The sequence below is a fragment of the Alligator sinensis genome, unplaced genomic scaffold (assembly GCF_000455745.1).
Source record: "Alligator sinensis unplaced genomic scaffold, ASM45574v1 scaffold499_1, whole genome shotgun sequence".
Classification (NCBI taxonomy): domain Eukaryota; kingdom Metazoa; phylum Chordata; order Crocodylia; family Alligatoridae; genus Alligator; species Alligator sinensis.
The window spans coordinates 1,397,589-1,406,621 of NW_005841864.1; the positions used below are offsets into that span (position 1 = coordinate 1,397,589).

Here is a 9,033-nt window from a genome sequence, read left to right on the forward strand (position 1 = left end):
ACTAAACCAAGTCAAAAGGAGAGGCTTACAGTACATCATCTGATTTGCAATAAATGTTTTACACATCACCTCCTATCCCACAGTAAATGGAAGCTAATCAAAGACAATTTATCCTTGAATTAAGCAGGAGGAAGCAAGCTATCTCAGTTTATCTTAAGTTTACCACAAGATACAGCCAAAATATAAAACAGCTACCTCAGAAGGTTATTGCACAGTAAGGTCTCCCATCCCTCTGCTCATTTTAAGCTTGTATCAGATTTATTCAGATACCCATACTCTAAATCTATAGTTTTTCCACTTTAAATTTCAATCTTTATTCAGTTCCTATCACGCTGACAATCTTCTTCACAAAGTGATGTTATCTTTCTAGTCCTGCCCCTCCTCCTCCAAGTTAGGGAAAATTCTCTATCAAGATCAAAAGTGAGCAAATTATTTTGATGAATAATTTATCAGATGACTCAAGTTCTTTTTCTGCACACACAGTAATGACAAGTAGATTGCAATTTTGTAGAATATATTTCATATTACAGTATTTACTCAAATATGAGATGAGACTTCTTGGCCTAATTAGCATGGGAGGGCAAGCCCCTTTTCTTACATTCATATACAAGGAAACCTCATTAAGTACACTGCCTTTGTTAGAAACTGTGCGCAGAGAAGGTGGTTTCCTTCTCTAGCAACACAGGAAGCACAGCCTGCACCTTCAGGTGCCCACAACTTCCCCCATAGTAACTAAGCATGATAGACAAGCTTAACAGCAGACCTGTGCCTTATTTGGTAAATTGTTTAAAATTGTATTGTGATTAGAGCTTAGCCCCGTAGGTTGAAGAAGAGTCATTCAATACTAGTAATTTTCCGCTAAAGCTTTGCGCATGCGAAAATCTCATGTAACCAGAGAATATAAATGCGTGTGTGAGAGTGCAACCGGGGCCCCTCTGCCTTTCTAAGGTCGGGGGACCTTCGGCCGAATAAACTGGAAAGACCACACCCTCGTCTCCTGCTTATTGGAGTCTCAGCTGGGAAACAAGCCCCGTTGGGGTCAGGAGTATTCGCAGGTGTTCCCTTTCCAGGTTGGGAGCTTAAGTGAATAATTTCTCCAACACCTTTCATTAAACTGCTGCCAAAAGCAGCATGTGCTCAGTAATAAAAACCAACTATGAAATTGATTAAATGTAGCCAACACTGAGCATGACTATCAAACACATGGCTCATAATAGGTAAACATACTGATGAGGAACCTACCACAAGGATAGGTTAGGGAAGACAATCTGAATAAAATATATATTAGTGCGGATAGCATGCAGTTCCCCTCAGTGCCAACTCTCTTTCAAGTCACAGTGAGCCACTCACTACACTGCATACATTTCAACATCCTTTTCACTCCCACAGCTGAGCTGCACCTTTCTTCCACATTTCCAATTATTTCTGTTTCTTCACAAGCCTTCAGTGTCTGGCAAACAACACCAAACAAGGCCCCAAACAGATCACACAGAATCCCTCTGTTGCCCCCTCTCAGCTGTCCTATACGATTAGTGGCCCTACCCTCCTTGAGGTAGGTGGACCTAGTTGGCCCTGCACCTCATCTATATAAAAATTTTTCGAGAATCTCAGGATTCATGACAAGAACACCCAGTTCCAGTCATGAGTGGGCAGCTAATTAGCACATCGATAATTTGTGGTAGCTGCTTGTAAACACACATACTGACTAGTGCTGAGTTATGTAGTCACCCTGGCTTGAAACGCTGTTGACTCTGCTGGGGCCCAGCAGAGATTTATGGTAAATCATGAGCCTTTTGGCTTTGGACTAATATAATGCATAGTTTATACTATGCATAAGAAGGTACAAAAGTGCTGATTAAAAGTGTGTTTATGGAGTACCTGTGCTAAAACTTGCAGCAGTTTCAAAAAAAGGTAAAATGCATCAATTCTGGGTCAATTAAATCAGTACAAGCATGTTTATTTCAAATTAAGTGTTTTCAAATCTGCCCCCCACTTCCATGTGCTCAGAGAGAGCAGGATCTGACAGTAAGGGAAAGGGCTGCAGGGGCAAGAAGTTGGAGGAGCAAAGAGCATGGGGCACTTGGCACCCCCAGATTTATTTTTCCTGCTGGGGCACTGGAAGAGGGACAAATTCAAGATGAATCTCCAATAATTAGATTCTATACCTGAAAAATTATAACATATTTATAAATGTTCCATATATAGAATCTAATTACTGGGGGCTCATGTTATATTCAAGTAAATACAGTAGCTCTGAGCATATTTAACTGCACTGGTTGACTGTGAAATATTATCTGAATATTTAATATTTGGCTTTCAATACTGAAACTGTGTTGGCAAATGGTCACTGATCACATAGTACTGTTCCTCTTCCTGTGCTAGACAAATGTACAAATGCTAGACAAATGCACTTCTATTACACAAAATTCCTCAATATGAATTCAAAATACAGCTCATCTGTACTCAAGTGGGTCACTTTCAAATATGCTTTCTATGATTTTCTCCCCCTCATTAAGTCTCACATTAGTGTCTGTGGAATATGAACTATCAAGCAGAGGTTTACCTAAAGCCAAATAAGTTTTAGGAGTGTTCACTCTTCCCTAAAAAGTCACTACTTATGGCAAGTAGCCAGGTATTCCCCAGCATGAAAGAAAGACTTCACAAACCTAACGTGGAAAACACAATTAGATAATGTACTTGGATGGCAAATTTTGACACATTTTACCATTAGAAATTTAAATACATTACTAAGTCATGCTTTTTAAACAAATTCTAAGTGGATGAATAATGTTTTACTATTGTACAATATTATCTAATAATTAGTATGAAATATGTACAAGGGGTACTCCCAATGAGAAGAACAGGAGAGAATTATGAACAAATAAAAAATTATATATTCTTAAGTGTAGTGTTGGTGGTGGGTGGAGGAGGAGGGAGAGCGGCAGCAAGCACAGAAAGATGAGAGTGACATATTTTTTAATCTGTCAAACTTTAGAAAAAAAATCAGTTCCAGTACGTCTCACACAGTTTACAGTTTATAAAATAAATCAAGAAAAGGACAGAATTTAATTCCAAGGATATTTAGCCTTTTGCTGAAGATTATTTCGTACATTAAAATGTTAAATAGGGACAGCGCAAGAGCTGTTGCTAAAAGCTTTGTGGATCATTCCACTTGTAAAACAATCACAGTAAAGAAGCTTTAACTATGATTTACAAACCTGCCAATCACAACCCAGTCTCAGTTCCCCACTCGTCCTTAGGGTTCCACCATTTTACATGAATTACTTTATCGTCCCCCCAGCTGTGCAAGGAAGGACTCCAGTCACTGCCATCTACACAGACAGAGTAGTTGTCCCACTCAGTCTGACTGCTTTGTATCTCACCATGATGCCAATAGCCCAGAACAAGGAGGAAAATGGGCACCTTATTCAACATCACTATTTGGCAGGGGTAAATTGTGCAAATCACAATCCCAACCAAAACATGCAGAAGTAAACTAATAAGTCCAGAGATATGTTGTCATCCATGGAAATTATTATATACAGGGGAAGTTAAGAGCCCATAAGCAGCAAAAGAAAAAATACAAAGTATATTATGCCAAAGTGGATCAGAGAAAAGGCTTTTTTTTATTACAACTTCTGAGGGATTGTTTCTGCTAAGTAAAAATATATATTTTTACAGCTATTAATAAAGGCATTTAATAGCCTCTTAAATGTGTATTGTAAAAAATATAGTTGCATTAGTTGTATGTAGTTAGGGGGCTAAGTCATTACACTAAAAAACAGGATAACTTTGAATATTACTGCATGAAAATAGACTGACAGTGAACAACTTAAGCTTTATCCATGGAAAGAAAACTGCTAACGGATAAAAAGATCACTCTCTCTCATAAGACTAAGATGCTTCCAAAGTCCTTTTAGCAAAGGGTATGTGCAGCTATTAAACCAAGATCAACCTAACCTCCCCCATGGCCCCCCATTGCTTACTCTCTGGCTTCAGTCCAGCTCCAGCCTCACTCCAGCCCAGGTACACATCACATAGCATGTAACACATGGTTGTTTCAGCCCTAGCCTGGTCACACTGCAGCAGTTGTGTGGCCAAGCTGGGGCCAGGTGAAACACATGTTGCGTGCCCCAGTCTGGAGCAGGGCTGGAGCCAAGTTGAAGGATAAGCGGCAGCAAGGAGTAGGCAGGGGAGGCAGAGGTAATAAGGGGGCAGGTGAGCAGTAGCATCAGTGGCAGAGGGAAAGACAACATGGGGGCAGAGGCTGCAGTGAGGGGGAAACAAGATGGGGGTAGCAGATGTGGTGGGGAAGATGGCAGTAGCTGCCATTCTGACTATGACCCCAACCCTGCATCCACATGCCATTACTGGCATTCAATATAAATACTAATTTTCCGTCCTGGGTGTTTATCTCTTGATACATTTATAGGCAGCAATCATATTTATTTTCTGGCCCACAGAGCCATGGCATCCAGCCACAGGGCTCCCCATATGTCAAGAAATTTGGTGGTAGGGGAACAGTGCCAAATAATACTTCCACCCCTCCCCTGCTGCCCAATTCCCAAGCCCCACATGGCCAGGTCAGGCCTGTGCCATGCACTCCCCTCCCATCCCCCACACTAATGTCAGGGCCAGGCCACTCCTCCTCTCCCTTCCCACCTCATGTGACTGAGTGGGAACAGAGCCATTCCCCCTTCTCCTCTCCATGCCCTGCCCTGGCATGACTGGATTAGGCCTCCATGCTGCCTGCCCTACACATTACATCTGGTCCACAGGTGGAACAGGTACTACCCATTCAGCCTGTTAGGTTTGACCTAGAAACCACTACACATAGCCCAAGCAAAAGTCTCTGTTCTGTAACTAATGCTCAATTGCAATGATAAGGAGAAGACAGTCTTAGATAAAGGAGACTTGAAAACAAAAATAAAATTAGTGGAGTAGGGCAAAGAGCTGATTTAAATATTAAGATTCACACCCCTAGGTGGGGAGAAAGTATGCTAATGAAACATACATGTATGGAAATGAGATACATAGCTAAAACACAGGTATAGAGACATGCGCAGTAAAGAACTCCTTGCGTCACTCCCTTATAACCAATTAGCAAACAAGAATGCTTATGAAGGTCCAATACTCCTGTATAAAAGATGCTCATAATTAAGACTCTGTGTGCTTGTTACGTGAAATTATTCCGCTTGCACCTTGTATTGCTAGCAATAAATCTTTATACTTTCACCCCTGGTATCTTTATTGGCTTTTGCATACCGGGCACGATCCCAGACTTGAGCTGGGGCTCAACAAGCCCATAGGACAAAAAAGGTTGGGCTAACACTTTTCTAAGCTAACACTTGAACCCTCATTTATAGCAACTTGATGGACATGTATGACAAGTAATGTAATTAAATTTTGTGTTAATCTAAAAGGAAACAACAACCAATCCTAAGGAACCCTGTACTCAAGTTAAATTCTCAGTCCTCTGGCAGACATTACACTTAAGATGTGATTAACCAGTTACACACATCTTAAATAGTAACCAACCACATGTTCAGGCAAATAGTGCAATAAAACAGGGAGAAAGCCATACAGTTATTACACACACACAAAATGTGGCTGGTTCCCATCATACCTTAAATTAAGGTCCAGAATCAGCTGACTCGCATTCTGACCTGGGAACACCAGCACCCACCTTATTACCTTCTGATGATGATCTTGGGTTACCCTGGCACCAGAAATAAAGCACAATTGTGATCTGATTCCCGATCCCATAATAGTGCCTCCATATGTAGCATGGCAGGAATCACAGATCAGATTATACTGCATTTTTAAGCAAACATCTGGTGGTGCCTCACTGAATAGAGAACATGGGACTAGGGCCAATTTATAGATTAGACATGAATTTCAAGTATTTGAACATAAAAAGCAACCTGATTTTTCTGACATTGTTTTACTTAAGTGATGCCAACTGTTGACCTTGTAAAGAAGAAAGATTTGTTGGTAATATCTTCTCCTGGACAAGCTATATGGTTGGGAGAGATGTTAGACAAGATTTGGACATTGTTTCCTCCTTTTTAGCCATGGAATTTAAAAGGTAAATCTACTAGCTTTCAGAGACTAGGACTATTAAAAACTTGCACTTGGAAAGCAACACTGATACATTTGCTGATTATACTCCTGATATCATCAAGTGCTTTCTTATATATAGTGCTGCCCTTTCTATATATCAACTTGGATTAATCAAAGACATACTGCTTTAGCAAAAGATCAGCACAATGTGGGGAGCTCCTTCCCCACAGTATGAGGTACATTATTAAAAGATAAAAGCTGAAAACTCCAAGAGATCAATTCATCCCTGTCCAGAGCACCAAGTACACCTTGCAGTGAAGTAACCAACTACGGACTGAAGTTGTAGGAAATCATATGTTACAGTCACTAAAAAGCCTGAATAAAGTACACAGATGTGTATCAATTAGATAAATAACCTGATGCTTATAAGAACAAGGCCCCTAACAGACATTTCATTTATTATGTGATTAACATGATAACAGCACAATAAACTGTAACATGCTACACATGCAACAATGTATCATGCTATCAAATGGCATACCAGCCACAAAGATGTTACTTGTTAAATGTGCCACTTCTTTGTGGTTGGTTTGTATTATGCTTTAATTTGACTGAGTAGCATTTATGCTCTGCTCTCTCACCCCACTCCAAGAGGGATAAAGGTACCATGTTAGCCTGAAGCCAGCCAATAGCTAAGGCTGGGTGGCACCTCAGAGATTATCATCATCATTGGCAGCCATCGCTCTCAGGAGAGCATGGAGATTGTGTTTTAGGTGGGTTTCCGGGTACCACCATAGCTTCTTGAGTGGCTGAGGAGTCTGATGCGTGACAGGCAGACCCTCCAGCAAGTTGCACATACAGACTCGGTTGAGGTTGCACTGGCATGCCAAGTACTGTTTTGCCTTGCCTGCCTCTGACACCTCTCTAGCTTCAGAGGCAGGCTAGAGAAGAGGCTTAGAGACTAACTCATTCAGAAAGACATAAGTTTTGTAGATAACAGCCTACTTTATCAGATGCTACAAAAAAAAGAGGCTATCACCTACAAAAGCTTATGTCTTTCTGAGCAAGTTAGTCTCTAAGAGTGCATACAGATGTACTAACTTTCTGACAGTTAAGCCAACTTAAAAAAGTTAAGTCAACTTAACTGTCAGAACATACACATGTATGTGGAGCAGAGTTGACTTAAATGCAGCGCAAGATAATACACCTCCAAGACTATCTCGAGTCATATTATTTAAGTCAACTCATCTCACAGGATGGCTGCCACCACGTCAAGGAGCTATATGTGTATGCTCCAATGTGGTCTAACTTAAGGCAACTTACTTAAGTCACCTTATTTTAAGTTGACTTAGTATGTGTGTATGCAACCTAAGGTATTAACCTGCCCTGCCTTATCCATATGGGAATGGAGGGTGGAAAAGAAGCTGACTCCCTGAGTACCAGAGTTGCCAGTGAAGTTTTCAGGCTGCCCTATCCCTGGCAGCAATGGGAACAGGACTGCCAGGGCAGCCTTTAAAGGTCCAGGGACTCCAGGATCCTGGAATTGGAGAGAAGTCCCCTAAGCCCAGATTCAGCCTGCACAAGCAAGTTTAAAGACATTCTGGGCAGCCCAGCATCAGGGACCGTCTCCAGTGCCAGGGTTTCCAATGTGCCCTTCAAAGGTCTGGGTGTCCAGGGAGCCTGGGACTGGGAAGCAGCTCCCCAGTCCCAGGTGCCCTGTGAGCCAGTAAGCTTAATGAGTGGCCTGGGAAGTGTAGCACTGGAGAATTGCTCCACAGCACCAGCAGATGCATGATCGGATCTGAGAAATTTTATCCCAGATCACAAAAACTGCATGTCCTGCCATGTCAGATCTTGAATGGCTGGCATGGCATGAAACACATTTTGGGGGGGATCCAGAATAAAATTCTTCAGATCCCATCATGTGCTTACATTATCATCTGTCAGGGGCCCCAGTGATCAATTATCAAGCTTAGAAGGCACCTTGCCAAAAATGCCCACAAAAATCAAAATCTCTAGCTATACAATCTGCACTATATGTTAATCAATATCAAGGACATGTGCCACTCCACCCAGAGCAATCTGGATATCTGTCATTAGGACCAATAGTGCAAACTAGTACAAACAGTAGCATCTATGCAGAGATGCTACAGAGAAATGTTCTCAGTTTTACATAAGGTACAGCAATTTCAACATTAATGTCCGTAGATAACATGAAACATGTTTCCTCGGCTATTGCACAACACTGGTTTCAGGTTGTCCTAGGGTACCATTTCTGTTATGGAATACTACCATTCCATGATAGAGATGTGGCACTGCCACCTTCAAGTCGGGGGTAGGTAAATGGTTGGCTGTAATGCCTCTAACACTCTTTTCTTGAGGTGAGCCTGAATGGAGCTTGCTATTCATCTCTGCCCAATATATTTATGTATTCACCACCTAGAGTGACTTGTCAGAGCTATGGGTATGTATAACATCTGCCTGGTTGGAATTAAGAAGGGATGCCTACTTCAGCAATATCGCAGTTATAATGTTGAATAAACAACTAGATATTAAAACATGGTGTTTTTTCATAAGGTACACAGGAAACTCTGTTGAAACTTTCCATATTTAATCTGACCCTTAAACAGCTTTAGAACTCTTCAAAAACATACTTTATACGCATGGGATTCTATATTTCCATCTGCTACATTTTCACCCCTACTTAAGCTGTATCACTTTCCAACATTAGCCCACTGAAAGCATTTGGAATGTAAGATCAAAAGGCTGACTTCCCACATCCCTGAGTTTTTGCTGTAGCCAGAAGTAAGATGTAACAAAAACAACATAAATCAAATTAAAATACATTTAAAATTAAACTAGATTTCCTGAAGATGGAAGGACCTCATATCTGAAAATCAGAAGCCAGATTGGGAATTACAGTCATTTTTACTGAACAAAGTTCACTGTTAAATTTAGCTGTAGTTTAGT

At 41.0% G+C, this 9,033-nt stretch overlaps 1 protein-coding gene across 1 annotated transcript in view; it reads right to left on the reverse strand.

The window, feature by feature from the left end:
- RIMS1 (regulating synaptic membrane exocytosis 1) overlaps positions 1-9,033 on the reverse strand; it is a 368,530-nt gene that overhangs the window by 352,365 nt on the left and 7,132 nt on the right. The gene's annotated exons all lie outside the window — the stretch shown is intronic.